This window comes from Rattus norvegicus, chromosome 7 (genome assembly GCF_021556685.1).
Source record: "Rattus norvegicus strain SHRSP/BbbUtx chromosome 7, alternate assembly SHRSP_T2T, whole genome shotgun sequence".
NCBI lineage: Eukaryota > Metazoa > Chordata > Mammalia > Rodentia > Muridae > Rattus > Rattus norvegicus.
Genome location: NC_141540.1, coordinates 108,825,983 through 108,849,043, shown reverse-complemented (window position 1 = coordinate 108,849,043; position 23,061 = coordinate 108,825,983). Strand labels below are relative to the sequence as shown.

At 39.3% G+C, this 23,061-nt stretch overlaps 1 long non-coding RNA gene across 7 annotated transcripts in view; it reads right to left on the bottom strand.

The window, feature by feature from the left end:
* Window positions 1-949: 949 nt before the first annotated feature.
* LOC102550565 (uncharacterized) overlaps window positions 950-23,061 on the bottom strand; it is a 220,895-nt gene continuing 198,783 nt past the window's right edge. For all 7 annotated transcript variants that reach the window (XR_015625651.1, XR_015625648.1, XR_015625649.1 and 4 more), the window contains 2 exons: window positions 19,460-19,603; window positions 950-4,202 (listed from right to left, as the gene is read on the bottom strand). This is a non-coding gene — a long non-coding RNA (uncharacterized LOC102550565). The remainder of the gene's footprint in view (window positions 4,203-19,459; window positions 19,604-23,061) is intronic.

The following is a 23,061-nucleotide window of genomic DNA, read 5'->3' as shown; positions in this document are numbered from 1 at the left end:
GAAGAGGGGTGTATGGGAGGACCTGAGAGCAGTTTGAAGGAGGAATGGTGGGTGAATATGACTGAAAAATATGATATTCATGTATGAAACCAAACACTAAACAAAATTATATTTTTAAAAAGAATATAAATGAATACTTCAGTGAGTTTCTCAACTGTGCAAGGCTCTTTTTGAAACATTAGTGCTTTATATTCACGTACTGCATTTTCTATAGACCTCAAAGACTCCCCAGCTTCTCTGGACACTTTCAGATTCTGGGTGACTGCCTCCATTGGCCTCTCAGTTGTGTATAAAACACATGAGCATTCTGATTTCTATCAGGGATTCCTGGAACTAATCTACACAGAGATGGATTGGGGGGAGGGGTGTTTGTGTTGAAATGTTTGCCATCAAATGTGCTTGATGAGGTCACTTTCCAATCATCTTCTCCAGCTTCCACCACGCTCTTTGTTAAATGCATATCGAGCACCACTTACGTGGAGACTTCAGATGTTGAATTGTGTTTTCGTGAATGACTCACCTCCACTCAGTCCTGAGGTGATGAACACTGCAAAGAAATCAAGCAGGAAGTGGGGGATTCTGCTTGACCACAGAGAGGCTTGAGAATAGTTACAGTAATTGGTTCATTTTTACAGTTCTGCCTTTAGACTTCTAAAGGACCTGTAAATTGTCTACCTGGTGGGTTGGAAGCAAACAGGACACTGCGGGTGGTGACATCCAGGCTGTGTATTTAAAAAAAAATGGAACAGCCACTCACTGACTCTCAAATTTGTTATCTTGGCCCTTTCTTAATGAGCTCTCTCCTAACATACAGGAGCCTCAATTCCCTCAGCAAAAAGATGAAGACAATGGAGATTGCTTGGCATAGGAACAGTACTGAGAGAGGCTGACAGCAATGCCAGGGTCTAGATTCTAAGATTCACCAATGAAGAACTGAGCAGAGACAAAATTGCCAAATGAGCAGAGGTAGTTTATTAAAAGATCACAAATTTCCAAGAGAGGAAGCAAACTTAAGAAAAGCTAGTTCTATATAGCTCAAGTGTCAACAGAGAATTAAAATTTGGACAGTTGTCTAGTAGCTCAGATTTCTCCTGTATGTCCTTTACCTAGAACCTTAGGTCTCACAGGTTTCATTGGCATATTAAATGTGTGTGTAATGTTCTAATGGACCATGGGTCACATTCACACTCTGTAGTTCTGCTCCAGCAGTGACACCTGGGACTGGTTTGGGGTTGTTTCGTAAGGGAAAAGGAGAAAGAGCCCAACATTTTTCTTTGCCAACTAGTTTTCCATATACTAATTATAGAAGGCTTTGTGTAAAGCCTTCTGGTTCTCAGATCCATTCGTTATCATGGTGGTAGGACCTCAGATATTGGGTTTCCTCACATGATTGCTGCCTCCCTCACAGTTGAAAGATGCTCTTGGTGGAACTCAGGAGGTATCTTCATCTCATTCCTGTTGCTGCGATAAAATTCTCCCCAAACAACAGAAATTTAAGAAAGATAGAGTTTCTTTTAGCTCACACTTCTAGATTACTGTCTATCACAGTGGTGGAGTCAAGGCAGCAGAAACTTAAAAAGCTAATCACAGTAGACCCATAGCCACAGCAGAAAAAGCAAATGCATGTTTGCTGTTTAGCTCAGTCTCCCCATTGTTGTGTAGTACGGGACCCATACTCAGGGACTGGGGTGGCTCACGGTGAACTGGCTCTTCCTACATCAATTAGGATAATCAAGACAACTCCATAGACATCCTCACTGGCCAATCTGATCTTGACAGTCCCATGCTGAAACTCCCTTCCCAGGTGATTCTGGATTATATGGAGTGAACAACTAATACTAGCCAACACGGGATGGATTGCATTTCTTTGTTACAGGGACGCCTTCCTCTGGTGGAAGGAGCTTCTGATGGGACTCTGGAGAGATGGCATCTCATTTTTGCACATGGAGCCCCCAGGCTGTTTTTGGTGACTTTCCTCCACCTCGCTGCAATGAAGTGACAAACGTTTTTTCTGGTTGTTTTGTTTTTTCCTTTTCATAAAGTACCCAAGATAACAAACCTCATGCAAAATTGGCTCTGTAACACATTTCCATGCTAATTAATAGCAACCTCAATGGGGTGAGGTCTTGGGAAAAATAAATTACATATATTCAGGTGTCTGGATTTTATCACCATTAAACTTTACTACCCTGTTTGTGTCTCTTTATTGCTCTTCTTTTATAAAGACTATAAAAAAGAAGTTACAATGCTTCAGCCAGGGGCTGGGAGAGAGAGGCCTCTTTTCATATTTCTAATAGCTTCGAATAAAATACATTCAAGCACTTCCAGCCGTCTGCCTGGGAAAGGTTATTTGGAGAGGTCTCACCACCCCTGCCCTGATTCTTATAAGCATCAATTCTATTTCCTAATTCTTTTGCTGGATTAAATTTATGAACTGCTCTGCCCTTTGGGTGATAAATCTGTTGATTGTGACCACTTCTTCCTTCCAGTTTCCAATTAACATGATTGGTATGGAATCCTGCGAGACAGCTTAGACTCCTTCCTTTCATCTTGCAGCTCTAAGCTGAGTCAGCATAAATGTCAGCCTGCACCTCCCCCTCTTTACTCATTTCTCTACTCTCATGCCCTTTGGAGCATTTAACAATAGTTCAATATTATTTCCATTTATATGAAAGGAGAAAAAAGTCTTAAATTTAAAACCTGCAAGTACGAGTTATAATTTTCCTGTAAAAACAAAATCCTATTCAGTACAGGTCATTTTCTACAACATTTCCATATTGTGGGCAACTTCGTGTTTAAACAGGGAAATGGATCCGGCTTCTGATCAGACAATGTTACCAATGGACCACTATATAAATGCGAAGTGACATGTAGACAGTATGAGTAATAAGGATAAGGGAATTTGCTCCAGGGTGTTCATGCAGAGCAGACTGTCTTTAAATTCTACATTATTCTATTAATCCAAGTCCCAAAGAGGAGGAAGGCCTCAGGAAAGCAAATCTTGCATTCTCTCTCCTCTTCTCCCTCCTCCTTCCCTGTCCTTACCCCTTTGTCCTCCCCCTTGTCCTCCTCCTCTGCTTCTGCTTCCTCTGCTGCTTCTTCTGTCACCTTCCGACTCTCTTGACTGTCATTATCTTAGCAACCATCTGGTGGACGAGCTATTGAGAATGACATGTGACTTTTCCCTCCCCACCTGCAACCCCCACAAAAGAAACAGTCTAGACAGAAAGCCACTGAAATATTAAAAGTTGTTAGAGAGATGCTGGAGTGTAGCTCTTCACCATTGATGGCTTCTGGTGAAGTTAGGGATTAGGGGAAAGATACATTTTTTTAAGCTGGCCACCATGTGTTTGACCATGCTCCAGTGAATATATGAACAACACAAATTGGATTTGATTTCCTATTTTGTTTTTTGGAGGAGGGGAGGCCAAAAGGATCAGGGGAGGGGATTAGTAAGACTGGGAAGTGAATGTAATCTGGGAGAATTGTGTTAAATTCCCAAATAATCAATAAAAGTACTATGTTGGGGAGGCAGAAACTGGAGCTACAATTTGAATATGAAATGCTCTACACCAAAGGCTCATGATTAGATAGTACTTTATAGGATGATGGAAACTTAGGAGACAAAAGGAATTGAAGAAAGTGACTCATTTTCTCAAAGAAAGAGGGTTCTCTTATCTTTGGCTGTCCCCCATCATACTTCTTCCTGATTGATCACAAACTAAACAGTTCCATTCCTTGTTTGCCACAATATCCTGTTCAAGCACACAGAACCAAACAAATATGGGCTGATGCTTATGAAGCTATGAGTCAAATATCTCTTTCTCTCTCAGTTACTTGGATCACAGTAACCAAAAGCAAACTCATATAAGGTGGTAGAACCAAGTTTGGCTGAAATCTTAACCCTGCTCTTTATGTCCTTCATAATTTCTGGATACTTTTATATCTCAGTTCCAATTCCATAATCTACAGTAAGAGAAGAAAATACTACTTATTTATCTTAGATATATGCCAATACAACATAATTATTTCCATTCTAGCAGAAAGCTAGTATACTAAAAGATTCTGCTTTGTCCAGGAATGTACATCTGAGAGTCAGAAACTTGGAGTCCAAATAGTTGGGTTCAGATCTCAGCTTTATCTCTTCATGGAAATGTCCATTATGAAAATGATTTAGCTTCTCTCTGTTTCAATGCTCGTATCTGTAAAATGAAAATAATAATCATGGTATATACAGTATAACTGTGGGTTAAGTGAGAAGAATGTTTATTATTTAAAACAGTAACAGGCCTTTATTATTCCCTTGAGTATATATTTTTGAATACCTACTATGTGTCAGGTTCTCTTTTAGTAGGCATGGCCTAGAGGTATATTCGAGAATGGGAAGTTGGTCCACTTATCACACTTAGGGCTTAAGTGTGTGCCTAAATTCAGTTGTGGCCCAAGGACTGAGATGGAATGCCTCAGGTCTCAGTCTTGGGTCCTAACGCATTATAGTTATTGCCACTGCACTTGCTCAATAACAAGACCCATAGGCACAGGAATTCTATCTGTTTGGGCTCCATCTCCAACGCTTAGAGCAAGCCTTGACACATGCCAAGAGCTCTATCAGTATTTGTTAACTGTCAAATGGAAATAGTATTCCTACCCTGGAAGACTGCATTTTAGCTGAATTGTCGAACACTTCCTATAATAAAGCTGTATTTACAAAGTGCTACAGAATCTCTATGGCGAAAAGTTTACTCTTCCTTGGAAAGTTAGCATGGGACCTTGAAGAGTAAGTAAGAATATTTTAGGCTAAAAAGTGGGGTATGGCATCCATTTAAGTGGAAAAATCAGTGTGCTAGGTATATAGGTAGGAGAGAACATCGAGAATGATGGCTTGGCTAAAGTTGAGGTAATCTGTAGAAGGGGAATCAGGACACAAAGACTCTTAGAGGCCTGCTGGTCACGTGAGAACACAGCTCGATGTCTTATATGTCATTACTGATGCTTTCAGCTTTTTCAATAAATATTATAAGAGTTGATGCTCAAACATCAGTGGTAAGACAAGGCATAGAGCTGTTAATAAATAGGTCCAAAGATTGATATTATTTAAGACACAGGTTCTGGCAGTGCTAACAAAGCCTAAGCAGAAAAGTGATCTGAACTAGACATCTACATTTCTTTCCTAAGAGGCAAGAATGTAAGCATGTGGAGTAGTAAAGAGGCCCTTTGGGTGGGGGATCTGGACTGATTTTATATTCTTGCTCTTCCAGCTTCTATTTCAGTGTCTTAAATGGATAGTCCAGCTGTTGCCTATGTATGCACAAGTGGATAAGGAATGAAAAATAGGAGGTTGGTACATATTTCAGTTTGCCTCTCACACATTGACTAGCAACTAGCTGCAAGAGAAACTGGAAAATATAGTCTTGAGCTGGTAAACATATATGTATGCAAATTTTAATGACTTCAAATGGATTACAATTTTCCATATGGTATTTTTTAATTTTAATTTTAATTTATTCTTCTCTCATATACTACCCAACTGTCGCTTCTCCTTTCTCCACAGCTTCTAGCCCCAATACCTCTCCTCTCCCTCCACCAGCCATCTTTCCCCAGAAAAGAGCTGGCTTCCCAGGGATGCCAACCAAACACTCCACAACAAAAGACAATGAGACCAGGTATAAATTATCACATTAAGGCTTGGAGACACAGCCAAGTAGGAAGAAAAGTATCCCAAAAGCAGGCAACAAAGTCAGGGATATCTTCACTCCCATTGTCAGGAGTGTCCCCTCAAAACACTAACTCAAGAATCACACCATATGCAGATGACCTAGCCCAGATCCATGCAGGCTCTGGGATTGTTGTTTCAGTCTTCATGAGCCACCATGATTCCAATTTAGTTGCCTCCACATGCAGTGCTCTGCCAGTGTCCTCCACTCCTCCTGCTTCCACAATGTGCCTTTCCCCTCTTATGCAGGGTTTACCGAGCTTTGAGAGGAGGGACCCATTGAGGACCTCCAACCTAGGCTTGCTTTCTGCCTAACATTTGACTGTGGGGCTCTGCATCTGTTTCCATCAGCTGCTGGAGGAAGTCTTTCAAATGATGACTGGACTAAGGCACTGATCTATGAGTATAGCAGAACACCCTAAGGAATAATTTCATTGAATGAATCTAGAAAAGGGGGATTCTTGGGGCTTTCTGGCTACCCATTCAGTTAAGTTGGCAACCTCCAGTTTCAATGAAAGACTCTTCTCAAAAGTAAAGTGACGAGCGTTAAGAAAGACACCTAAGACTGGCCTTTCTCTTCTCCCCGCACCTGTAAATAGACAGACGCACAAAAAGAAGGAAGAGAAAGAAAAGGGTCAAGGGAGACAGAGTGGAAGGAGAGAGAAGAGCTATTAATCCCAACTAAATTTAAGAGATAACCTGGTAGTGTTGTTATGTGGGAGGTGAGAGATAACTGCGGCTCTTTGAGTTTTCTACAAAGTGTGACTCTCTTTCAAATGTTAAGTATAACAGCATCTCAGACCCTTACAACAAAAAAATACCCAGAAAACATTCAGTCCAGCACCTCTCCAATTTACTGCACAGAAGGATCACTCAGAAGCACAGCTCTTGAAAGCAGCCTGAGAGACTCAACTCAGTCCCCAGTTCAATAGGTCTGGTCTCATGGCTAAAAATCTGAATATCTAACAAGCTATCAAGAGATGCTGATACCACATGCTCACAGACAATAGTCCTAGTAAGCGAAAATCCACCATTAGAAACCTAGGGCACACAGTGTGGGGGGAAAAGCTGGATTGAGAACCACAGCAAAAACTGAGTCACATTTTGCCATGCAATTCAGAAATATTTCAAGTGTAGTATTCCCAGCATTCATCACTGGACATCATGTGCTTCTCTTAGGATCAACAATCATCTTCCACAGAATGCATTTCTCCATAGCATGCATCTCTCCCAGTCTACATCTCCTTCCCATCCCACAACATGTATGTCTGCACAGCATGTGTCTGTCCTCAGCGTGCATCTCCTCACAGCAGGCTTCTCTTCCCAGAAAGCATCTCTCCAAGCATGTATATTCCCCACTGGTCATCGCTCCTAAAATATCCATCTTCCCCATCTACTCCAGTATGTGTCTCCTCCCAACATGCATTTCTCCCCAGCAGGCATCTATCCAGCATGCATCTTCCCAACAGCATGTGTGTCCCACACAGAATCCTTTAAGACTTGCTTGGATGTGGTGTCAACTATGTGGCTCAGTGGATAAAGCTGCTTGCCTTTCGAGCCTAATGATTTGGTTGAGTTCCAGCCTTAGAACCTAGGTGAATGTAAAAGGGGAGAACTAACTCTACAAAGTTATTCTCTGAGCTCCAAAGAAGTGATGTGGCATGAACACACCACACACACACACACACACACACACACACACACGCTTCCATGTGCACACACACACACACATGCTTCCATGAGCACATACACACACACACACACACATGCACACACACATACACACACACATGCTTCCATGTGGGCGCACACACACACACACACACACACACGTTTACATGTGCACGCACACACATACACACACACACACACACACACACGTTTACATGTGCACACACTTGCACAAATAAAATACTTTTAAATGGTTGCTTTGTTTACCCCAGTCTTCCTGCGCACTAATAGCATCTGTTTCATATGGCATGCACAAGCCACCCTCACCTCCCTGTGCTGGATGATAAAAGCTTAATTGGCTAATCACCAGCCTAAATGAGGGAGGCCTGGGAGAAGGTTAAGTGGGATCAAAACTACCATTCTGCCACCATTGAAGAAGAAAATTGATTTGCAACAAAAATGATGTATAGTAACACCCACTGTCACCTCTGTCCTTTATTGCTCAGCTCACTGTCATCTTTTGTCCTTCTCCACTTGGCTCTACTCACCTCCCAGGTCAATCTTTTCACAGCTAGTACCATCACTATAAGGTCCACCAAGGATAGCCTATGAGTTTTTTCTAAAGCCCCTACTGTGGGGCCTCCTATCAGAGACATTTTCGGTAAAGGCCTAGTTAAAAAATATGTATGAACAACCTGGGGATGGTGTAGTTTTTTTCTGTTTTCTGCTTCTAGCACAAGGTCATGGTCCTACCTAGTGTGTTAGTCACTATCTGCTGGCACACAGAATCCATTTGCAGAGGTCAACACTGGAAATAACTGCAAAGATGTTAGAAAGCAGGAATCAGATGATGAGACAGTTCCGAAGTTAACAACCCGAGGAAACAGTTACCTTAGAACTGTTTTACACAACTGAGAGCTAGTACTGGCCCTAGAGAGCTAGAATCTTTGAAGTTGGCTGTGACAGTTAATGATCATTGTAAATTGGATTGGAAACCATTTAGGGGAGTGAGGCAGGACTTTGTTGTATGTTTATAAGGACATGTCAGAATAACCTGAGAGCCACAGACTTTCTCTGAATGTGAGTGGCACCATCTCATAGGATCTAGGATGAGGCTAAATAAAATATGGACAAAGAGAAAGCCAGCTGAGGAACAGTACCCCCTTCTCTCTGCTTACTGATCTCCTGTGATGCATGGTGGGTCTGACACATGCTTCTGCCACTGTGAACAGAACCATAATGGACTAAGATGATTTAAAACCATGCTCCAAAATAAAAGCTCTCTTTCTAACATTGTTCCATGGAGCATCCTGTTACAGTGACAGAAAAGTGATGAGTCCACAGGCCCTCCCAATGATCTAGACTAGTTGAGACACATTGGAAGATGTAGAATGGAGTTGCAGCCATGGAGAAAATCTCGATCTCATTGGGTCAGAATTGGGCATTGGGGAACTAGAACAAGCATGAGTTGCCAGGGAAAGAGTAGAATGCTGAAAGAGCAAGAACTGAAGAACAGACCCCACCTGAAGCCATAAACCGGACTTCTCTCTTTCCTGCACTGATTGTTCTCAAGCATAGCCTGAGATGGAGTTGTATGGAGGCGTTTACTAACTCCAAGGAATCCCATGAAGAGGCTTTGGGTGTTAAGTGCACCCCAGTGTCTCTCCTGCATTGAAACTATGAAGATTAGATTTTGAATACCTTGGGCAAGTAAATTGTCAGGTACAGTTTCCCATGGGTTTATATAACTACAAGCCATCTCCAGGTAAGATGGCGCTAGCCATAAAGGGGAATTTTGAAGTGCAAATTATAGGTTGGGGATTCAGTAGCACTCTCTAAAAACCCACATTTGCAAACTAGCAGCAGTCATGTACACTGCCTATTCTCCTGTATGCTCCCAGGCTCCTGGTTGGTGGAATTTAACTTATGAGGTAAAAAAGAGATGGCTTTTTCGAACTGGTAAGTCAATCAGTGTGCTCTTCCCAGGTTTTCTCAGTTGCCTATTGTTCTTTGTGTGGAGCTGAGGCCTTGGCGGCTTTCCTTTGACCTGTGTGGCACATGCAGCTCCCACTTGGGTAATCATATATGTATGTGGTTACAGTTCTGTTTTAAGAGGTCATGGATTTGAAGGAGAGTTGGGAAGGAGACATGAAAAGATTTGGATAAAAGAGAAGGGTAAGGGATAAATGTTGCAATTAAATTATAATTTCAAAAATAAAACAATAAAAATAAAAATGCAAGGGAAGAGGGGTGAATCTGAGATCAAGTAAGCAATTTTAGGGTAGTAAGTGCTCAGTGACATGTGCTGAGCTTGGTTTCCCTTCCCCACTTATCCCAGACGTCTTGATGCTTTGCAAAAATTGAATCTGTCAGCACCCGTTGAAGATTTATCATCACTAAGGAAATAGTTTTCAGTGGAAATTATCGTTTGCCTAAGAGTGCGTGACAGATACTGATTTAGTGTCTAGCATACTACAGTTTATTCACTGACCTACAGGGAGTTTGAGAGAAAGTGAGATTCAACCATGAGTCTGATGGGGTCTGTATACCTCCAGCTATTTTCCAAACTGGAATGTACGTTTTAAAGAAAAGTAAAACTTAGCTGAAGTCTAAGCATTATGAAATTTTTTTTCAGTTAAAATCCTAGCGGAGTATGGTTATTTACTAATTAGTAAGAGTCCTTTACAACTTCCAATATTTTTATGTTCCACATAAGAACTCAGAAGGACTTCCTGTGTGGACTGTGAGTTTGATGTTCTCCTGCAATTTTATAGACTATTTGTTCAGCTTCTCATAGCTCTTGGCAAATATTGGCTGAGGGGAGAGATCTGTTGTCCAAGGAGATGGCTGAATCAGAAAATGACAAACGTTAAATGCTGAAGAAGCTAGAAAGAACACGTGTTAACACATCTTAGCATTGCACACATGCTAGGTTCTGTGCTTCTGTCAACCTCAGTTCTTCCCTAACCCTGTGAGGAGAAAACAACACAGGCTCCAGAAGAATAGGAAACATTTCCCAGGCTACCTGCCTGACAAAACCAGAATTTCACTGCTTCTAAAGGCAAGTGAGGAAACAACAGTGTCAGTAATGACGGACACCCTTCCTACTGTTCACATTATGGCTGATCACTTTCTTTCTTCTTCTAAAGTCCTATCTACCAATCTTAGGTTCCTCCAGTCTTTCTCCAGAGATTCACAATGAGTTGAAAATTCTTCTTTTTCCCTACCAGCTACAACTGGTCTGGTAAAACCAGTAGCACAAAGTGACTACTTTGTGATTGGATTTGAGCTCTGTTGCACAATATAAAACCCTCACTTATCATTACTAGGGTCAAGAACCTTGACAAGATAGATCATAAGCCTTCCAGGAGAATCTACCCCTATTATTTTGCTAAATGGATATAGTGCTAAATAGACTTCCAATTACTTATTTTTATAACCAAAAGGATGTGAATGGGGAACAAAGAATTAGAGTTCTCCTACAAACATGTGTTTGAGCATTCTTATGTACATGATATTCTCTTTGAATCCCTTTCTAAGGTAGATACCATTAGCAAGATGGTTACATCCATACCAACCTTTATCTCCTCCTCTAGTATATGTCCTGTGAGATCAAAACACATGCCCACCTTCTCTTGTAGTTATAGGCTCGGCAAACTAAACCCTAATTATATGCCCACTAAAGGTTTGGAGAAAGTTTTTGCCTCCTTGTTAAGGGGCTTTTGCTTCCCTCTCTGTCTCCTCCATTTCTCCTTCAATATTCCTGAGTTGATGTCTGTAAGCAATGATTATTTTCTGACCTTTATAAATGAAAGTTCAGGGGATTTTCATAATTTTATCACTATGGAGCAGATTAATAAAGAACAATCTCACAGTAAGCCCCTTTTGCTGTTTATGAAGGAAAGAAACAAGGAAGAAAGAAAAAGAGAAAGAGAGAAGGAAAGAAAAGGATAGGAAAGGAAAGGAAAGGAAAGGAAAGGAAAGGAAAGGAAAGGAAAGGAAAGAAAGCTTTTCTGTAAGGCAGATTTGCTCTTACTTGTAGGTGAATTCAATCCAGTTTGAAATAATAATTCCACATTATTTCCAAGTCTGTTACAAACCATGGTTCTTTAGAGTCTCTTCAAGGAAATAGAAGAAGAGTGAAGAATACAATGTTTAACCAATGATAGTTTTCAGGATCCATATAGGGGAGGCTAAGGCTGGCAGGTAACTTTCCTGGAGGTGGCCCATTGTTTTTGCATGGCCTACAATGGGTGAATTCTTTGAGGCAAGGTCACAAGAGACTTCATCTTAGGGATGCTTCTTTTGGTTGATATGCTATTTCTTGTCATTGTAACATAGTCTAAGGTTTCCAGGCATTAGCCCACCCTATCGGGAAGACTTTCTATAGAAAAACAAAGATGTATCATCATGTAGTAATGCTGTGTAAACAAATTAATGAATTCACAATTCCTCATAATGATTTCATAGAATTTCTGGTTTGATGCAAAATTTTACAGAGAAAGTTTTAAGAGATGATTTTAGTTGTTTTGCCAGAAAGATATAATGAAGGTAGAATCAAGAATGAAATGTGCCCACTCCTCATAGTATGTAAAGCCTAATTAATAAGGGATACAATGAGCTTTCATAATTACACTAAAAATAGAAATAGGTTTGGGACAAATTTGTGATCAAGGAAAAATATTCATTTTAACTCAGATCCAAGGATGAAGCCATAGGTGTGCACTATGATAAAGTGAAGCCATGTAAAGCTTTGAACTTATGAATGAAACAGTGCTTTAAACTTAACTATCTTCTGTAACTCCCCTTTTGTTAATTTTACCTATGAACTAATTTTCTTACAAAAAAATCTTTTGTCTAAGAAAAGTATAAGGAAGCCAGAAAAAAGAGTAAAGTGTGTCATCTGGGCCTCTGCTCCATCAACCCATATATATATATATATATATATATATATATATATATATATATATATATATATATGTGTGTGTGTGTGTGTGTGTGTGTGTGTGTGTGTGTGTGTATACATATGTGTGTATGTGTATATATGTATATATATGTATATATATATATGTATATATGCACATGTTCATATATAAGTACATATGCATCAACAATTGTGGAGTTGGCAAGACAGGTGGTTTGGCTCAACCAGAATATTTGTGTATATGAATGTGTGTGTACCTGTGCATATTGCCTATGTAAAAGAGTTTCTTTCTTTTCTTCTCCTTTCTCCCTGGAGCACAATGAGTTAAAGACTCCAAGCATCTCACCTGGCCAGCTAGAGGTCCTTGAGTGGGAAAGAAATAAACTAGTGCTTTTTAAAGCACAAGTAGTAAGAGAGTTACATAGTAAGAAACCTGTGCTTGCTAAGGCACAAATACTTAAAAGCCAGCAGTTATCAAGGCATAAATAAAAAATTTATAAGGCCAGGATCATCAGTCTTTAGTCTTATGCTGTGTCCTACCCAGTACCTGAACCTCTAGAGTATGAGGCAGGCAGGAATCCACCAGATATGAACAAAGGAAATAGGAAAATGAGTGAGAAGAAACATCAAAGATTAATGAATGTAAGGATGTAAAAGACAATGAGTCTCTACACACATAACTTCAGAGATACACTTCTACACACAAACATACTTGTGAACACATGCATATACATATACATATGTGTTCACTGAAGTGAAAACATAAGGGTTCTTTGGAAAGTCAATTGTGTTGTTCGGTGTTTTGCTGGGACAAATACTTGAAGTAGTGATTTCCTGAAGCGGATACAAGTAAAAGACTAAAGCAGACTCGTGAAGGAATGTTTGCTGAAGCAGACACAGGAGAGAGGATGTTCTGCTAAAGCAAGTATGTGAAAGGACACACGAACAACTATGCAATGTAAGACAGAGCAATACATGCTAACAACATGCATGTATTGGTCTGTCTTACATTGCATAGTTGAACTGCATTTGTCCAGAGTCCATAGAAAGAAACATACCAGAAAACTTCTGGTGGTGTGCTACAGTTTCTTGCTGCTTCTGAAGACTCACATTGATTGGCAAAGTGATGTCAGCTGAGATAGACACATGTGCTGAAGCAAGACCCGTGAAGGACACACAATGTTTGGAGGGTATAAATAGGACTCATGGACAGTGATGAGGACTGAGCTAAGCTTGCAGATAGAGCTAGCTGTGCAATGCTTGTTGGCCTCAAGTCTTTGCTGATCTTTAATTTCCTGAGAGACACACAGCTGAGAACCTCTCCTGGCCTTTCTCCTGGTCCCTCCTGCTGACTTAAGCCGAGGCTGAGACCTGGCTGTAGTGTCACCACTGAAGATTTGTGTTTGCTATCCTGACTCTACTGAACTAGACTGTTGATATATCTGTGAAAGGTTTGTGAGTGGCTTGCGCTGCTGTTGCTAACCTGTAAAACAAACTTCCAATTTCCAGACAACGCAGATAAGAATTGCTCCAAGAAACCCTTCTAAATAGATCTACTTGCCCCTCACCCCTTCACCCCCATATCCTTTCTTTTCCTTTACCTCTGGTGGGTGGTGGAATAAAATGGAAGTTAAAGTGTTTAAGAACCATCATTAAAAATAGGTTTTGCAAAAATTAAAGTTACAGTTCATCCACCTATATCTCTTTACAAATGGGTATGCATGCATAAATACACATAGATAAACATCTGTAGTTCATTTTCCTACAAACAGACGCACAGGTCGTCCTAAGTAAGAAATCCATAAAGGAGGCTCACACTATGGGAGCATTGTTTAAAGAACCTGCAAGTCACTTAGGAACTCCACCTATTTTCTTTTCATATAGATTTATTTTTATTTTTATGTGCATGGGTGTTTGCCTGAATATATGTAAGTGAATGGATGTGTGTGCATCACCCAAGAACGACACAAAGAAGAGGATTATAGTCCCTGAGAGCTGGAGTTACTGAAGTTCTGGAGCTGCTGTGTCCTCTGTAAAGGTAGTAAGCACTCTTAACCATTGAGCCAAGTCTCTGGCCCTATGTTTTTATTCCATTAAGCACAAAATCTTTTGCTTGTTATTGCAAACCAAGACCAAACATTTCCTGTGATGATTAAGAAAATGGCATAAAATTGTGTCTCATTTGTGCATTTGAAAATATATATACAAAATTATTCATAAGCAGCTTAATTGGAACAAATAAGCAAGGAATGTTAAATGCGATCCATAAAACTTTCTCTTTTACTTGGGACAGCAGTGCAGGCATGATCTTGATTTTTTTTTTCTGAGACTACTTTTGCTCTAAGCCTTAAGCCTCTCAGCCATGAAATACTTTATGATTGGTTTGTTCAGGATTGTTTTGGGGTATGCAAATGAAAAGGTTTATTCAATTTTAAAAGAGATGTGATTTTACTCATAATTTCATTCTTACTGTTAAAAAAGTGATGTTTAAAAAGGTTAAGGTGTATATTATGTCCCAGAGGAGAATACTTTAATCTGCAGAGGAAATGCTGTACTGTGTATGTGAGAGACACAACTAGGCAAATGAAGAGAAAGGCAGAGGGGCAGAGTGAATGCTGGGAGCAAGATGAACCTTTGAGTCTCCAGTGGGAAGAAGTCAAATACCTTAGGTAGATTGACAGTTATATAAAGCATTCTATAATAATCAGGTGAAGAGGTAGCCTCCAAAAGGATTACAAGATGTGAGAAGCAGATGATCCTCTGAGTTCCTACACATCCATTTCCCACAGGGTTCCTCAAATATCACTGATTTCTAGACACATGACGAAATGGCAGCAAGCTGTGCTTTGTTGCCCCTGTTACTACCTGGAGCTTATGTGGTGCCTAGTCCTCCTTGCTAAGTGCTGGATGGGGCTCTAGATAAAGAAGCCAACTTCACTGAAGTTGCTTAGGATTTTCAGGGTTTTACACATGAAATCCTTCATCCTAAGAAAATCTTCCATTGGAGACACACTGGAAAGCTGGTCAGTCCAGTTCTGTTCACCTCAAGTTAGAAGCGTATGGACCTTACATATACAGCCACCCAATTAGGCAAGATGGATGAAGCAAAGAAGTGCAGACCGACAGGAGCTGGATGTAGATCGCTCCTGAGAGACACAGCCAGAATACAGCATATACAGAGGCGAATGCCAGCAGCAAACCACTGAACTGAGAATAGGACCCCCGTTGAAGGAATCAGAGAAAGAACTGGAAGAGCTTGAAGGGGCCCGAGACCCCATATGTACAACAATGCCAAGCAACCAGAGCTTCCAGGGACTAAGCCACTACCTAAAGACTATACATGGACTGACCCTGGACTCTGACCCCATAGGTAGCAATGAATATCCTAGTAAGAGCACCAGTGGAAGGGGAAGCCCTAGGTCCTGCTAAGACTGAACCCCCAGTGAACTAGACTGGTGGGGGGAGGGCGGCAATGGGGGGAGGGTTGGGAGGGGAACACCCATAAGGAAGGGGAGGGGGAGGGGGATGTTTGCCTGGAAACCGGGAAAGGGAATAACACTCGAAATGTATATAAGAAATACTCAAGTTAATAAAAAAAAATACCTAAAAAAAAAAAAGAAGAAGAAGAAGAAGAAGCGTATGGACCACCTGATGGTACTACAGAGCTTAGCTTCAGGGCTGTGTTGCAAAAGTTTCACCTATATAGGAAACTTGTATCTCAACCCTTTCTCTGCAAGGCTCAGAAACATTGTGAAAGTAGTGGGTGACTGATAATAAGAGTCAGAGTTTAGGAAGGACAGAGATTTTCTAGGCATGATAGGATTCATGTGCTCATCAAGATTAAGCCAGTCAACACTCTGGCAAGGAGGTAGAAGGTGCTCAGTGGCCCCCATTTCAAGTTGAATGCCTACTGATAGTTGATGACTACTGGACAGGAAAAACTTTTTTTTCAGGGGTGTGGCTCCTTGCAGGTTGAACAAGTTCCAATGAATGGCCCCATATCCATGTGTACATGGAAAGCACAAATTGGATTTGGTTGGTTACAAAAATAAAAAATAAAAGAGGATGTGAAGTTTGGAGTATATGCAGCTGACCTGAGAAGAGTTAGGAGGGAAGAATGGGAAGATAAATATGGCCAAAATACATAGTATGTATTTCATACTATGTGTGTATAATAATACATATATATGTTATTCTCAAAGGATTGATAAAATGTTATTAAAAGGAGCTAAGGCAGTGTTCTGTGTTATCTAGGCTCAAATTGTGAGACCTCATTATACAGAAAGTTACAACTGATTTCCTTAGAAAAATAGAAGCCAAGTTTATAATATGTAATAAAAGATGTTATAATAATTTTATTGTATTTATACAACTAACAATAAAAGATGTTTATAAGTATTTCTTTACAAAGATTCAAACAGAAAAGGGCAAAATAAACAATGAATTAGTTATACAACATAAAAATTTAAGAGTGTGAACATAGAATATTATAGGTGATTTCCTCCTTTTGTTGTATATAACTGGAGTTTTTAAGCTAAGTTTCATTATGGCATTTCCATGTAGATTTTGTATTGGTTTGCCCCTTCCCACGCTTCCCTCCCCTTATTCTCACCTTCCCCTCACTATAACCCCTTTCTGCTTTCATATCACATCTATTTCCTTATCTTCCCCCTTACAATCTATTTTCACATCTCTTGTGGTCTTTTTTTCTAACTTTATGACCTATAAGTTAATATCTAGCATTCCACATATGAAAGGAAATGCAATTGGTCTTTCTGCATCTGGGTTACTTTTATTTACATAATTTCTAGTTCCATATATTTTCCTGAAAATAATTTTATTTTGCTTTATATTTAAATAAAATTCCTTTGTGTGTATTCACTTTTTGCATTCCTCTGTTCACAGGTATCTAGGCTTAATCAAATTTCCTTACTTTTATGAAAAGTATAGCAACAACCATGATGTAAAACTGTGTCCATGTGATAGAGCTCAGAGTCCTTTGGTCATATTATAGTTCTGTTGTTAGGATTTGGGAAATTTCCATGCTATTTTCTATACTGTCTGTACCAGTTTACATTCCTATCACCAGTGAATTGTTTGTCTTTCCCAATATTCTCATCAGAAGTTGTGACAATTTTTGTGTTGATTTAGTCCTTCTGCCTGACATGATATGGAATCTTCAGTTTTCAATTTTCATTTTCATCGTGGTTAAGAAATTAAGTAACTTTGTAAAATGTTTGTCATTCATTTGTGTTTCTTATTCTGAGAACTGAGTAGATAGTTTTTTTCCCTTGTCTCAACAGTTTTCTTTCTTTTTTTTTTATTAACTTGAGTATTTCTTATATACATTTCGAGTGTTATTCCCTTTCCCGGTTTCCAGGCAAACATCCCCCTCCGCCCTCCCACAAAGTTTTCTAAAGGAAAACTTGTATCTTTGAAAGTGATCAAAAGCAAGATTGAGTGTGAGTTTTAAATGTCTCACCAGAAACTTAAGTAAATGATTAAAATCTCTCCAGAAAATGAAAAGATTCATACAAAAAATAATTCTAGTAGAGAGGAAAAGTATTTTGGGGACATCAGAGAAATATCCCCACCAATAGCACCATAAATTTTGCCCCTGAAGAGCCAAATGGTCCCAGAAGATAAAGCTTATCTAGGAGAGAAGAAGCAAAGAGGTCTTCTTGCTCTTTACAAAGTCAGCAGGTGTTCTCCTTAAGAAAATACTTCAGAGGTAAGAAACTCAGGCTGTAAAACTGGGCACAGAAATGCCAATGAATTTCTAAAAGAGGATGAACACATCAGATCCGCTTTTAATTAGATATTTATGCTTTCATGAAATATCTTCAAGACCTTATCAATTAAAGGCCAACATCTGGCAGGGCTGTAGAACATAAAGGAATCCTCAGGAAAGTCAAATCTCTGAGAAGGGGTCAAGTCTAGTTGGTAAACCTGGGATATTTAGGTTCCAAGATGTGTAATATGGGTCACAGGCTATAGCAGCCATTTTCACCTCCAAGGTTAAAGATCTCTCTAACAAGGCAAATTTAACCTGGAGCAATTTCTCCTCCTCCTAGAAAAGACAAGATTTATCCATACTCCTAAATCTGTTTGTGTCTCCAGACTAAGAAGACTTTGGGCTTCAATGAAGCAAGTGCCCAGAGGGCTTCAGAACAGTAGCAATGGCTCTTGCTGTTTTGAGGTCTCTTAATATATGCCTCACACTTGATGTGTATTAACTTGATCCAGGATTAATCAATCTTTCCCTGAGCCCATCAGAAACACCCCTGGAACTGAATAACTTCTTACTTTTCTCCAGTCCCAAATAACTTATATGTGGTCTCCATACTAGTTGGCTTGAGTTGCTGTTGAGATCATATGGCTTAACCCATAAAAATTAGGTTTCCTTAAGACTAAGTCATAATAATCTCAACATTGACAACCCTACACAGTTAGTGTCAAAAGAAACTTCTATAAAGCACAAATTGATGTCCTGTCTTGGTTTGGGGGTGGCAGCAGGTGGGAAGACTAGAGGAGGGAAGAGAGAAAATGAATTCATAAATTTTATGAACACTTTTATTTTATGGTTTATTTATATGTTATGAATATATATATATGATTATATATATGGTATGTTGCAAGTGTGTGATTATGTGTAAGGTGTATTACGTATTCACACACACATGTTTGCACACATGTGTGCCATGCTGCATGTGTAGAGGTCAGATAACAATCTTGGATGTCACTCCTCACTTTCCACCCTTTTTGAGACAGGGTCCCTTTGTTGTTAATTCAGCACTGCATATGCCATGCTAGCTGCCCCTCAAATTTCCAGGGGCTCTCTTGGCTCCACCTTCCATCTCATCACAGAAGCACTAGGATCACAGACGCATGCTACTGTATTCAGCTTTGTATGGGTTCTGAAGATACAAACTCAGGCCCTCACACTTGTACACCAAACACTTTACCCACTACGTTATCTCCCTAGCCCCATATCTTCATTTCTTACTGGACTCCATTCATGCCACTGTATGACCTTATTTTTCTTACCTCTCAAAAGGCCTTGCCTCAAAATTTTGCACATAGGCTTCAACAGAGGAGCTTGGAGATCAGTCTACCAGAGCTTTAAGTTTGCTTTCCATCCAAGGACTTACCTGAGCCATTTCACCTTCCGATAGCAATGAGGAGCTACACAGGACTGTCTGTGTCATTCTTGTCCATATCTCTGCCACTGATTCTTGTGATAAGAGTGAATCTGCTGTGCCGCTGGGTCCACCCTCAGGCTGACTCCTGAAAGTCTATAACCAAAGAAATATTAAAGTCATTTTGAATTGTCTTCCCTTCTGTTGACCTCCTGGGGCATAAAAGACTGTACAATTATTCAAATTGATCCTTAATAGTCTTCTAATTCATGAGGCTGTAGTCTTAAGAAGAGATGCTATCTAAAGAGTCCTATAAATTATTTGCATTTTATGATACTCTAGGTAGTACACACATTGTTTATGTTTTGCATTTTGATTTCATTACTTAGGCTTCCATAAAACCACTGTAACAGGCATTTTGCACAAAGCACTACAGCAAGTACAATTCTTTGAAATTTTAAAGACTACATTGAACTGCTGGGAAGTATACTTAATATTATATTGTTAAAAGTCAATTGTGGAACAACTTGTAGTTTACCTAAATAAATTTGCATTGGTTGAAAGGACTCAGTTCAACATTCATGAGTCAGTTAACATAATGATAATGTACCACATTAACAGAGTGAAGGGAAAAGACAAGAGCATTCCAATCTATGCAGAAGACACATTTTATACATTTTGGTGTCCATTTATAATCAAAGAATTCAGCAGCCTATGGATGGAAGGAAGTCACTTCAGGATAATAAAAGCTACACATGAGAAATCACAGCCAGTATTGAGCTTGGGGTTGAAAGATTGAAATTGTTTCATATATGTTGCAGCTTAAATGAGAATAGCCCCCATAAGCTCATAAATTTGAATACTTGTCCCTCAGTTGGTGATTGTATTTGTGAAGGATTAAGAGGTGTGGCCTTGTGGGAGGATATGTGTTACTGGGGACAGTATACCCCATCTCTCTGTCTTCTTCTCTCTCTCCCTCCCTACCCCCCCTAATAGCTGTGTCTCAAGATATGAGTTCTCACATACCGCATCAGCATCAGGCCTACCTTTTTGCTTCTGTGCTCCCTGCTATAATGGTTACAGCTCGAACCTGAAATGGTGATTCCCCAAATAAATGCTTTATTTGGTCATGGTGCTTGATCACACTAATACAAATGTAACAAAGACACTAGAGATCAGGAATTTGGTGAAGTTGTCCTGGTTTGTTACTGCTAGAAGTCCTATTTGGACAAATTGGAAAGAATAAATAGACAAAAAAGTAGAAATTAAAGGTTTCCAACTCCTACTTAGAGAAATTGGAAAGAATAGGCAAACCAAAATTAGGAATTAAAGTTTCCAAAGTAAGAAGGAAAACATTAATTACCTTTTTATATTTTGAGAGTACATTATCTGAAGAAAACTCAAAGCACTGTGTACATGGGAGAGAGGGAGTGGGGGTAATGAGAAGAGAAGAACAGAGAGGGGGTGAAGAGGGAGACAGAGGAGGGGAGAGAGAATAAAATTAGCAAAATTTTGCTGTATTCTGGCTGTGTCTCTCAACCTCATAGGTAGCAATGAATAGCCTAGTAAGAGCACCAGTGGAAGGGGAAGCCCTTGGTCCTGCCAAGACTGAACCCCCAGTGAATGTGATTGTTGGGGGGAGGGCTTAGGGGGATATTGGTCCAGAAACCGGGAAAGGGAATAACAATGAAAATGTAAAGAAGAAATACCCAAGTTAATAAAGATGAAAAAAATTAGTAAAATTTTATAATGTCAAATAACAGATACAAAGCAGTTATTTTTAGGCAGTAAACATAAACAGCATACAGAAAGAAAATTATGAAAACAATTATATTTTAAACAGCACTAAATAGAAGAAATACTCAATAATATTTTAATCAAACAGATAAAATTCTTCTTACATGCTGAAAATTCTAAAGTGTTGGCAGGAGACATTAAAGGCAACTGCAGATAAAATAAGGTACCATGAGCATGGGTTGGAAAACTTAACATCTTTATGAGATCAATAATGCCCAGAGCAATCTAAAGATTCGCTGAAATTGCTATCAAAAGCTTCCAAAAATTTGTATTGAAATTACAAATAAATGCATTCCAGAATTCAGATGGGAACTAAACTGGCAAAAATAATCTTAAAAGGAACACAGTTAGAAGTCTCATATTTCTTGATATAAACTTCCTAGAAATCCCTGTAGAGTGCTTGAAATCTAAAAGGTCGATCAGTACAGAGTACAAAACACAGAATCCAGTGCATGTAGTTTATTGTTGTTAGAGTGATCAAAAACATCATTGACTGGAGAAGAGCCATTTCTATTGACAAGGGGTAGTAGAAACAGCTACCCATAAGCAAAATAATGCACGTAGGCTCTTATGCTTCATACAGAATTCATCTTTGATTCAGTTTTCTGTATGTTTTTCTTGTATGTACTTGTGATACACACATGATATACACTCATGACATATGTGAGTAGAAGAGAGTGTTAAATTCATGGAGCTGGAGTTAAGGATGATTGAGAGATACCATGTGGGTTCTGGGAACCAAACCTGAGTCCTTCCCAAGGACAATAAGTGTCCTTAGTCTTTGAACCGTCTTTCTTGCTCTACAAAATTAATTTAAAGTGTTTTTAAAAATCTGACATGAGAACTAAAACTAAGAAATTCTTAGAAGAACAAAACAGTGAACTCTTTATGACATTTGATTTAAATAAGGGACTAAAAGCACAAACAACAAAAGAAAAGATTCTTTAACTTCATTAAAATTAAAATATTAGCATACATTTGAGGGCATATACAGAGTAGAAAAAATATCAAGAATGAGGTCAAAATATTTGGGAACTGTACCTAACATAGGATTAAAATTCAGAGTCTATAATGAACACCCATAACTCAACAGCAACACACATAGACACCAAGAATCTATTCTAAGTATAGGCAAATGGCCTAGACAGACATACAGATTACACAGTAAGATCTATAGATTATCAATGAGATATGAAGAAATGTTAAACAGCATTAATAATTGGAAAAAATTGAAAGTCACAATAAGGAGTCTTCTTCCCGCTGGTGTGAGTAATGCAAAGAAAGAAAGAAAAAAAAAGAAAACCAAACAGAAGTGTTGGTGAGGCTGTGTACTGCTGGTTAGTGTGCAAACTGGGAAAGCTACTGTGGAAAGTCATATGGCTGGTCTCCAAATTAAAATAGAATTACATATGATCCACATGTACTTTAGATTTGTGTCAAGAGATTTGAAGTAGATGACAGAATTGTTGGATGTCATACTAGTTTCAAGGGCCAAACAAGTAAAGTAACTTCAGTATTTAAATGAATGGATAAAAATAATGAGAAATACCTGTAAAATGGGAATATTGTTCAACCTATAAAAGGAAAGAAATTCTAATGTCTACTATAGTGTTGATGAACTGGGGGACTGGATGCTAAGTCTAATAAATTAATCCTAGAAAAGCAAGTGAAAACTCATTCCATTGCTCTGAGATCACAGAGAAACCAAAGAAAGCAGAGGAGAGACAGAAATGGTAAGGGCAGTTACTGGGCTGAGGAGAAGGCCCCAGAACGAGTTGCTTGACAAGTAGAGAATTTCAAACTACAGACATGACAAA